Below are 9,396 nucleotides of genomic sequence, written 5' to 3'. Positions count from 1 at the left end.
CGTGTACACGCTGCCCCGTCCCCGTGTACGCCCCGTCCCCGTGTACTCCTCGTCCCCGTGTACACCCCGTCCCCGTGTACACCCCGTCCCCTTGTACACCCCGTCCCCTTGTACACCCCTTCCCCGTGTACAAGCAGCCCCGTCCCCGTGTACGCCCCGTCCCCGTGTACGACCTCTCCCCGTGTACGTCCCGTCCCCGTGTACACGCTGTCCCCGTGTACACGCTTCTCCGTCCCTGTGTACGTCCCGTCCCCGTGTACACGATGCCCCATCCCCGTGTACACCACGTCCCCGTGTACACGCTGCGCCGTCCCCGTGTACACCCCGTCCCGTGTACACCCCGTCCCCATGGACACGGTGCCCGGTCCCCGTGTACACGTTGCCCCGTCCCCGTGTACACCACGTCCCCGTGTACACGCTGCGCCGTCCCCGTATACACCCCGTCCCGTGTACACCCCGTCCCCATGGACACGGTGCCCGGTCCCCGTTTACACGTTGCCCCGTCCTCATGTACACCCCGTCCCCGTGTACACGCTACCCCGTCCCCGTATACACGCAGCCCCGTCACCGTGTACACCCCGTCCCCGCGTACACGCTGCCCCGTCCATGTGTACACGCTGCCCCGTCCCCGTCTACACGCTGCCCCGTCCCCGTGTACACCCCGTCCCCGTGTACACCCCGTCCCCGTGTACACCCCGTCCCCGTGTACACCCCGTCCCCGTGTATACGCAGCCCCGTCACCGTGTACACCCCGTCCCCGTGTACACGCAGATCCGTCCCAGCGTACACGCTGCCCCGTCCCCGTGTACACCCCGTCCTCGTGTACACAATGCCCCGACCCCGTGTACACCCCGTCCCCGTGTACACCCCGTCCCCGTGTACACCCCGTCCCCGTGTACACGATGCCGCGTCCCCGTGTACGCCCCGTCCCCGTGTACGCCCTGTCCCCGTGTACACCACGTCGCCGTGTACACCCCGTCTCCGTGTAAACGTTGCCCCGTCCCCGTGTACAAGCAGCCACGTCCCCGTGTACGCCCCGTCCCCGTGAACGCCCCGTCCCAGTGTACACCCCGTCCCCGTGTACACCCGTCCCCGTGTACACGCTGACCCGTCCCCGTCTACGTCCCGTCCTCGTGTACACGCTGTCCCCGTGTACACGCTGGTCCGTCCCTGTGTACGCCCGGTCCCCGTGTACACGATGCCCCGTCACCGTGTACACCCCGTCCCCGTGTACACGCTGCCCGGTCCCCGTGTACACGCTGCCCCGTCCTCGTGTACACCCCGTCCCCGTGTACACGCAGTCCCGTCCCCGTGTACACACGTCCCCGTGTACACCCCGTCCCCGTGTACTCGCTGCCCCGTCCCCGTGTACACGTAGCCCCGTCCACGTGTACACCCCGTCCCTGTGTACACCCCGTACCCGTATACACGCTGCCCCGTCCCCGTGTACACGCTGCCCCGTCCCCTCGTACAACACGTCTCCGTGTACACCCCGTCCCCGTGTACACAATGCCCCGTACCCGTGTACACCCCGTCCTCGTGTACCCCCGTCCCCGTGTACACCCCGTCCCCGCGTACACGCTGCCCCGTCCCTGTGTACACGCTGCCCCGTCCCCGTGTACACGCTGCCCCGTCCCCGTGTACGCCACGTCCCCGTGTACACCCCGTCCCCGTGTACACGCTGCCCGGTCCCCTCGTACAACACGACCCCGTGTACACCCCGTCCCCTGTACACAATGCCCCGTACCCGTGTACACCCCGTCCCCGTGTACCCCCGTCCCCGTGTAAACCCCGTCCCCGCGTACACGCTGCCCCGTCCCTGTGTACACGCTGCCCCGTCCCCGTGTACACGCTGCCACGTCCCCGTGTACACCCCGTCCCCGTGTACACCCCGTTCCCGTGTACACGCAGCCTCGTCCCCGTGTACACCACGTCCCCGTGTACACCCCGTCCCCGTGTACTCCCCGTCCTTGTGTGTGCCCCGCCCCGTGTGCACCCGTCCCCGTGTACACGCTTCCCCGTCAACGTGTACACCCCGTCCCCATGTACTCCCCGTCCCCGTGTACACGCTGCCCCGTCCCCGAGTACACGCTGCTCCGTCCCCGTGTACACCCCGTCCACGTGTACACGCAGCCACGTCTCAGTGTACATGATGCCCCATCCCCGTGTACACCCCGTCCCCGTGTACACGCTGCCCCTTCACCACGTACTCGCAGCCCCGTTCCCGTTTACACGCAGCCCCATCCCCGTGTACACCCCGTCCCCGTGTACACCCCGTCCCCGTGTACACCCCGTCCCCGTGTACACCCCGTCCCCGTGTACACCCCGTCCCCGTGTATACGCAGCCCCGTCACCGTGTACACCCCGTCCCCGTGTACACGCAGACCCGTCCCATCGTACACGCTGCCCCGTCCCCGTGTACACCCCTTCCTCGTGTACACAATGCCCCGACCCCGTGTACACCCCTTCCCCGTGTACACCCCGTCCCCGTGTACACCCCGTCCCCGTGTACACGATGTCCCCGTGTACGCCCTGTCCCCGTGTACGCCCTGTCCCCGTGTACACCCCGTCGCCGGGAACACCCCGTCTCCGTGTAAACGTTGCCCCGTCCCCGTGTACAAGCAGCCATGTCCCCGTGTACGCCTCGTCCCCGTGAACGCCCCGTCCCAGTGTACACCCGGTCCCCGTGTACACCCGTCCCCGTGTACACGCTGCCCCGTCCCCGAGTACACGCTACTCCGTCCCCGTGTACACCCCGTCCCCGTGTACACGCAGCCACGTCCCAGTGGACATGATGCCCCATCCCCGTGTACACCCCGTCCCCGTATACACGCTGCCCCGTCACCGTGTACACGCAGCCCCGTTCCCGTTTACACGCAGCCCCGTCCCCGTGTACACCCCGTCCACGTGTACACGCAGCCCCGTCCCCGTGTACACCACGTCCCCGTGTACACCCCGTCCCCGTGTACACCCCGTCCCCGTGTACACGATGCCCCGTCCCCGTGTACGCCCCGTTCCCGTGTACGCCCTGTCCCCGTGTACACCCCGTCGCCGTGTACACCCCGTCTCCGTGTAAACGTTGCCCCGTCCCCGTGTACAAGCAGCCACGTCCCCGTGTACGCCCCGTCCCCGTGAACGCCCCGTCCCAGTGTACACCCCGTCCCCGTGTACACCCGTCCCCGTGTACACGCTGACCCGTCCCCAAGTACACGCTGCTCCGTCCGCGTGTACACCCCGTCCCCGTGTACACGCAGCCACGTCCCAGTGTACATGATGCCCCATCCCCGTGTACACCCCGTCCCCGTGTACACGCTGCCCCGTCACCGTGTACACGCAGCCCCATTCCCGTTTACACGCAGCCCCGTCCCCGTGTACACCCCGTCCCCGTGTACACGCAGCCCCGTCCCCGTGTACACCACGTCCCCGTGTACAACACGTCCCCGTGTACACCCCGTCCTCGTGTATGCTCCGCCCCGTGTACACCCCGTCCCCGTGTACACGCTACCCCGTCCCCGTGTACACGCAGCCCCGTCACCGTGTACACCCCGTCCCCGCATACACGCTGCTCCGTCCATGTGTACACGCTGCCCCGTCCCCGTGTACACGCTGCCCCGTCCCCGTGTACACCCCGTCCCCGTGTACACCCCGTCCCCGTGTACACCCCGTCCCCGTTTATACGCAGCCCCGTCACCGTGTACACCCCGTCCCCGTGTACACGCAGACCCGTCCCAGCGTACACGCTGCCCCGTCCCCGTGTACACCCCGTCCTCGTGTACACAATCCCCCGACCCCGTGTACAAACCGTCCCCGGGTACACCCCGTCCCCGTGTACACCCCGTCCCTGTGTACACGATGCCCCGTCCCCGTGTACGCCCCGTCCCCGTGTACGCCCCGTCCCCGTGTACGCCCTGTCCCCGTGTACACCCCGTCGCCGTGTACACCCCGTCTCTGTGTAAACGTTGCCCCGTCCCCGTGTACAAGCAGCGACGTCCCCGTGTACGCCCCGTCCCCGTGAACGCCCCGTCCCAGTGTACACCCCATCCCCGTGTACACCCGTCCCCGTGTACACGCTGACCCGTCCCCGTCTACGTCCCGTCCTCGTGTACACGCTGTCCCCGTGTACACGCTGGTCCGTCCCTGTGTACGCCCGGTCCCCGTGTACACGATGCATCGTCCCCGTGTACACCCCGTCCCCGTGTACACGCAGTCCCGTCCCCGTGTACACACGTCCCCGTGTACACCCCGTCCCCGTGTACACGCTGCCCCGTCCCCGTGTACACGTAGCCCCGTCCACGTGTACACCCCGTCCCTGTGTACACCCCGTACCCGTATACACGCTGCCCCGTCCCCGTGTACACGCTGCCCCGTCCCCTCGTACAACACGTCTCCGTGTACACCCCGTCCCCGTGTACACAATGCCCCGTACCCGTGTACACCCCGTCCTCGTGTACCCCGTCCCCGTGTACACCCCGTCCCCGCGTACACGCTGCCCCGTCCCTGTGTACACGCTGCCCCGTCCCCGTGTACACGCTGCTCCGTCCCCGTGTACGCCCCGTCCCCGTGTACACCCCGTCCCCGTGTACACGCTGCCCGGTCACCGTGTACACGCTGCCCCGTCCTCGTGTTCACCCCGTCCCCGTGTACACGCTGCCCCGTCCCCGTGTACACCCCGTACACGTGTACACGCTGCCCCGTCCCCGTGTACACGCTGCCCCGGATCCTCGTACACCACGTCTCCGTGTACACCCCGTCCCCGTGTACACAATGCCCCGTACCCGTGTACACCCCGTCCTCGTGTAGCCCCGTCCCCGTGTACACCCCGTCCCCGCGTACACGCTGCCCCGTCCCTGTGTACACGCTGCCCCGTCCCCGTGTACACGCTGCTCCGTCCCCGTGTACGCCCCGTCCCCGTGTACACCCCGTCCCCGTGTACACGCTGCCCGGTCACCGTGTACACGCTGCCCCGTCCTCGTGTTCACCCCGTCCCCGTGTACACGCTGCCCCGTCCCCGTGTACACCCCGTACACGTGTACACGCTGCCCCGTCCCCGTGTACACGCTGCCCCGGATCCTCGTACACCACGTCCCCGTGTACACCCCGTCCCCGTGTACACAATGCCCCGTCCCCTCGTACAACACGACCCCGTGTACACCCCGTCCCCGTGTACACAATGCCCCGTACCCGTGTACACCCCGTCCCCGTGTACCCCCGTCCCCGTGTACACCCCGTCCCCGCGTACACGCTGCCCCGTCCCTGTGTACACGCTTCCACGTCCCCGTGTACACGCTGTCACGTCCCCGTGTACACCCCGTCCCCGTGTACACCCCGTTCCCGTGTCCACGCAGCCTCGTCCCCGTGTACACCACGTCCCCGTGTACACCCCGTCCCCGTGTACACCCCGTCCTCATGTATGCCCCGCCCCGTGTGCACCCGTCCCCGTGTACACGCTTCCCCGTCAACGTGTACACCCCGTCCCCGTGTACTCCCGGTCCCCGTTTACACGCTGCCCCGTCCCCGAGTACACGCTGCTCCGTCCCCGTGTACACCCCGTCCCCGTGTACACGCAGCCACGTCCCAGTGTACATGATGCCCCATCCCCGTGTACACCCCGTCCCCGTGTACACGCTGCCCCGTCACCGTATACACGCAGCCCCGTTCCCGTTTACACGCAGCCCCGTCCCCGTGTACACCCCGTCCCGGTGTACACGCAGCCCCGTCCCCGTGTACACCACGTCCCCGTGTACACCACGTCCCCGTGTACACCCCGTCCTCGTGTATGCCCCGCCCCGTGCACACCCCGTCCCCGTGTACACGCTACCCCGTCCCCGTGTACACGCAGCCCCGTCCCCGTGTACACCCCGTCCTCGTGTACACAATGCCCCGACCCCGTGTACACCCCTTCCCCGTGTACACCCCGTCCCCGTGTACACCCCTTCCCCGTGTACACGATGCCCCGTCCCCGTGTACGCCCCGTCCCCGTGTACGCCCTGTCCCCGTGTACACCCCGTCGCCGTGTACACCCCGTCTCCGTGTAAACGTTGCCCCGTCCCCGTGTACAAGCAGCCACGTCCCCGTGTACGTCCCGTCCCCGTGAACGCCCCGTCCCAGTGTACACCCCGTCCCCGTGTACACCCGTCCCCGTGTACACGCTGCCCCGTCCCCGATTACACGCTGCTCCGTCCCCGTGTACACCCCGTCCCCGTGTACACGCAGCCACGTCCCAGTGTACATGATGCCCCATCCCCGTGTACACCCCGTCCCCGTGTACACGCTGCCCCGTAACCGTGTACACGCAGCCCCGTTCCCGTTTACACGCAGCCCCGTCCCCGTGTACACCCCGTCCCCGTGTACACGCAGCCCCGTCCCCGTGTACACCACGTCCCCGTGTACAACACGTCCCCGTGTACACCCCGTCCTCGTGTATGCCCCGCCCCGTGTACACCCCGTCCCCGTGTACACGCTACCCCGTCCCCGTGTACACGCAGCCCCGTCACCGTGTACACCCCGTCCCCTCGTACACGCTGCCCCGTCCATGTGTACACGCTGCCCCGTCCCCGTGTACAAGCTGCCCCGTCCCCGTGTACACCCCTTCCCCGTGTACACCCCGTCCCCGTGTACACCCCGTCCCCGTGTATACGCAGCCCCGTCACCGTGTACACCCCGTCCCCGTGTACACGCAGACCCGTCCCAGTGTACACGCTGCCCCGTCCCCGTGTAAACCCCGTCCTCGAGTACACAATGCCCCGACCCCGTGTACACCCCGTCGCCGTGTACACCCCGTCTCCGTGTAAACGTTGCCCCGTCCCCGTGTACAAGCAGCCACGTCCCCGTGTACGCCCCGTCCCCGTGAACGCCCCGTCCCAGTGTACACACCCGTCCCCGTGTACACGCTGACCCGTCCCCGTCTACGTCCCGTCCTCGTGTACACGCTGTCCCCGTGTACACGCTGGTCCGTCCCTGTGTACGCCCGGTCCCCATGTACACGATGCCCCGTCCCCGTGTACACCCCGTCCCCGTGTACACGCTGCCCGGTCCCCGTGTACACGCTGCCCCGTCCTCGTGTACACCCCGTCCCCGTGTGCACGCAGTCCCGTCCCCGTGTACACACGTCCCCGTGTACACCCCGTCCCCGTGTACACGCTGCCCCGTCCCCGTGTACACGTAGCCCCGTCCACGTGTACACCCCGTCCCTGTGTACACCCCGTACCCGTATACACGCTGCCCAGTCCCCGTGAACACGCTGCCCCGTCCCCTCGTACAACACGTCTCCGTGTACACCCCGTCCCCGTGTACACAATGCCCCGTACAAGTGTACACCCCGTCCTCGTGTACCCCCATCCCCGTGTACACCCCCTCCCCGCGTACACGCTTCCCCGTCCCTGTGTACACGCTGCCCCATCACCGTGTACACGCTGCCCCGTCCCCGTGTACGCCCTGTCCCCGTGTACACCCCGTCCCCGTGTACACGCTGCCCGGTCACCGTGTACACGCTGCCCCGTCCTCGTGTACACCCCGTCCCCGTGTACACGCTGCCCCGTCCCCGTGTACACCCCGTACCCGTGTACACGCTGCCCCGTCCCGGTGTACACGCTGCCCCGTACCCTCGTACACCACGTCCCCGTGTACACCCCGTCCCCGCGTACACAATGCCCCGTCCCCTCGTACAACACGACCCCGTGTACATCCCGTCCCCGTGTACACAATGCCCCGTACTCGTGTACACCCCGTCCCCGCGTACACGCTGCCCCGTCCCTGTGTACACGCTGCCCCGTCCCCGTGTACACGCTGCCACGTCCCCGTGTACACCCCGTCCCCGTGTACACCCCGTTCCCGTGTACACGCAGCCTCGTCCCCGTGTACACCACGTCCCCGTGTACACCCCGTCCCCGTGTACACTCCGTCCTCGTGTATGCCCCGCCCCGTGTGCACCCGTCCCCGTGTACACGCTTCCCCGTCAACGTGTACACCCCGTCCCCGTGTACTCCCCGTCCCCGTGTACACGCTGCCCCGTCCCCGAGTACACGCTGCTCCGTCCCCGTGTACACCCCGTCCCCGTGTACACGCAGCCACGTCCCAGTGTACAAGATGCCCCATCCCCGTGTACACCCCGTCCCCGTGTACAAGCTGCCCCGTCACTGTGTACACGCAGCCCTGTTCCCGTTTACACGCAGCCCCGTCCCCGTGTACACCACGTCCCCTTGTACAGCACGTCCCCGTGTACACCCCGTCCTCGTGTATGCTCCGCCCCGTGTACACCCGTCCCCGTGTACACGCTTCCCCGTCAACGTGTACACCCCGTCCCCGGGTACTCCCCGTCCCCGTGTACACGCTGCCCTGTCCCCGAGTACACGCTGCCCCGTCCCCGTGTACACCCCGTCCCCGTGTACACGCAGCGACGTCCCAGTGTACACGATGCCCCATCCCTGTGTACACCACGTCCCCGTGTACACCCCGTTCCCGTGTACACGCTGCCCGGTCCCCGTGTACACGCTGCCCCGTCGTCGTGTACACCCCGTCCCCATGTACACGCTGCCCCGTCCCCTCCTACAGCACGTCCCCGGGTACACCTCGTCCTCGTGTACACAATTCCCGTCCCCTTGTACGCACCATCCACTTGTACACCCCGTCCCCGTGTACACACCGTCCCCTTGTACACCCCGTCTCCGTGTACACGCAGCCCCGTCCCTGTGTACACCATTTCCCCGTGTACACCCCGTCCCCGTGTGCACCCGTCCCCGTGTACACCACGTCCCCGCGTACACGTTGCCCCGTCCCGGTGTACACTCTGCCCCGTCCCCGTGTACACCCTGTCCCCTTGTACACCCCGTCCCCGTGTACACGCAGCCCCGTCCCCGTATACACCACGTCCCCGTGTACACCCCGTCCCCGTGTACACCCGTCCCCGTGTACACGCTGATCCGTCCCCGTGTACGTCCCGTCCTCGTGTACACGCTCTCCCCGTGTACACGCTGCTCCGTCCCTGTGTACGCCCCGTCCCCGTGTACACGATGCCCCGTCCCCGTGTACACCCCGTACCCGTGTACACGCTGCCCCGTCCCCGTGTACACGCTGCCCCGTCCCCTCGTACACCACGTCCCCGTGTACACCCCGTCCCCGTGTACACAATGCCCCGTCCCCGTGTACACCCGTGCCCGTGTACACCCGTCCCTTTGTACACCCCGTCCCCGCATACACGCTGCCCCGTCCATGTGTACACACTGCCCCGTCCCCGTGTACACTCTGCCCCGTCCCCGTGTACACCCCGTCCTCGTGAATGCCCAGCCCCGTGTACACCAGTCCCCGTGTACACGCTTCCCCGTCAAAGTGTACACCCGTCCCCGTGTACACCCCGTCCCCGTGTACTCCCCGTCCCCGTGTACACGCTGCCCCGTCCCC

This window comes from Rhinoraja longicauda, unplaced genomic scaffold, assembly GCF_053455715.1.
Source record: "Rhinoraja longicauda isolate Sanriku21f unplaced genomic scaffold, sRhiLon1.1 Scf000119, whole genome shotgun sequence".
Lineage (NCBI taxonomy): Eukaryota > Metazoa > Chordata > Chondrichthyes > Rajiformes > Arhynchobatidae > Rhinoraja > Rhinoraja longicauda.
The sequence above is the reverse complement of the archived record's forward strand: the minus strand, read 5'-3'. Positions refer to the sequence as shown.